Source organism: Crocuta crocuta, unplaced genomic scaffold (genome assembly GCF_008692635.1).
Source record: "Crocuta crocuta isolate KB4526 unplaced genomic scaffold, BGI_CrCroc_1.0 scaffold177, whole genome shotgun sequence".
NCBI classification, from domain to species: domain Eukaryota; kingdom Metazoa; phylum Chordata; class Mammalia; order Carnivora; family Hyaenidae; genus Crocuta; species Crocuta crocuta.
The window spans coordinates 5,225,707-5,227,943 of NW_027531880.1; positions in this window are offsets into that span (position 1 = coordinate 5,225,707).

The following is a 2,237-nucleotide window of genomic DNA, read 5'->3' on the forward strand; positions in this document are numbered from 1 at the left end:
CTTGATGGATGCATAGTGGGGAGCTCAAACTTCCACACCATCTGGCAGTGATGAGAAGGTGCTTCTCTTCTCCTCATGAAATGGTATCACAGAAAACTTGCTACACAAGAAAATATAAGATGATCTAAATACGATACAAAAAGTATCCAAGTTTATTCACAAATCACTTGTCATACAAGGATCAGGAAAACCTCAATTTGAATGAAGATAGTCAAAAGACACAAACAAGGAGATGACAGGTATATTAGAATTATCTGACAGAGATTGTAAAGCAGGCATCATAAAAAAAGCTTCAACAAGCAATCACAAACACAGCTGAAACAAATAAAAATATAAAGTGTCACAAAGAAATAGAATACATAAAGAAGAACAGACTGGAAATTTTAGAAGTAAAAAGAAGAATAACAGCATTAAAAAAACTCAATAGTAAAATGGAGAGGAAAGAAGAAAGAATAAGAAAATGTATTAAGTTTCCTAATTCTTAGAGCCTATTAAGGAGTTAGAATATTAGAAATTATGCAATCTACAGAAAAAAAAAACAGAAAAAAACAGACTGAAATAAATAAAGCAAACACTAAAACTGCTATACAAAGAGATACAGAAAAAAATACTGTAATTAAATAAAACTAAATTGTAAAAGTGTTCAAATAACTCACAGGAAGATAAGAAAACAAACAGCAACATTGTTGTGAGTTATTTGATATCAATAATTACATTAAATGTAAATGCTCTAAATACACTAAAAACAGAAATTAACATGGTGAATTAATTAAAGAACAGAGGGGCGCCTGTGTGGCTCAGTCGGTTAAACATCCAATTTCGGCTCAGGTCATGATCTCACTGTTCATGGGTTCAAGTCACACATCGGGTTCTGTGCTGACAGCGCTGAGCCTGGAGCCTGTTTCAGATTCTGTGTGTGTGTCTCTCTGCTCCTCCCCCACTCATCCTCTATCATTCTCTGTCTCAAAAATAAGTAAACTATTTTAAAAAATGTAATTAAAGAACAGAAATGAGAGGTACCTGTGTGCCTCAGCAGGTTAAGCATTTGACTCTGGACTCTGGATTTCAGTTCAAGTCATTATCTCATGGTTCATGAGACTGAGACAACATGGGGCCTATTTGGGATTCTTTCTCTCCCTCTCTCTCTCTCTCTGCCATTCCCCTGCTCATGTGCACACTCTGTCTCTGTCTCTGTCTCTCTTTCAAAATAAATAACTAAGCATTAAAAAAATCCTTATCACCTAGCCATGTGCTTTCCACAAGAAATTCACTTCAAAAGTGACAGTATAAATAAGCTCAAAGCAAAAGAATGAAAAAATATATACCATGGAAACATTAATCAATAAAAGTAGGGGAGGTGATATAAAATCATATAAGGTGGACTTCAGAGCCATAAAAACTATCAAGGACAGAGAGAGATATTACATGATAAAAGGATCAATCCACCTAGAAGATATAACAATTCTAATTGTATACACCAAACAAAAGAGCTGCAAAATGTATGAAGAAAAACATTGATAGAACTGATAGGAAATATAAATATTAATTCACAATTTGTATTGCAGGCGTCAATACCCCTCTCTCAACAATTGATAGAACAGCTAGACCGAAAATCAGCAGGTATATAGAAAAAATTCAACTACCTACCTGACGTGATCTAATTGACATTTATAGAACACTTCATTCAGCAATGGCAGAGACATATTCTTTCAAGTACTCACAGAACACATCTCAAAGTAGACTATATCTTAGGAAACAAGTCTCAGTAAACTAAAATAACTGGAATCATACAGACTGTGTTTACTGACCACAATAGAATCTAACTAGAAATCAACAATAGAGAAAGGAAAATCTCTAAATACTTGGAAATACATTTCTAAAGAATCCATGAGTCAATAAGGAAGTTTTAAGGGAAGAAGTATATACATAGATTGAACTTACTGAAAATGAAAATCCAGCATCAAAATGTGTGGGACAGAGCTAACACAGTGATAACAGGGAAAGTTATATAACTTAAATGCTTACATTAGGAAAGAAAAGTCTGAAATCAATAATCTAAGCTCCCATTTCATGATATAAAGAGAGAAGATCAATATTTACCCAAAACAAACAGAAGGAAGGAAATAATGAAGACCAGAATTCAATGAAATTGAAAGCAGGGAACAATAGAGAAAGCTAATGAAATAAATGTTGGTTCTTTGAAAAGATCAATAAAAAAAAAAAAAAAAAAAAAACCT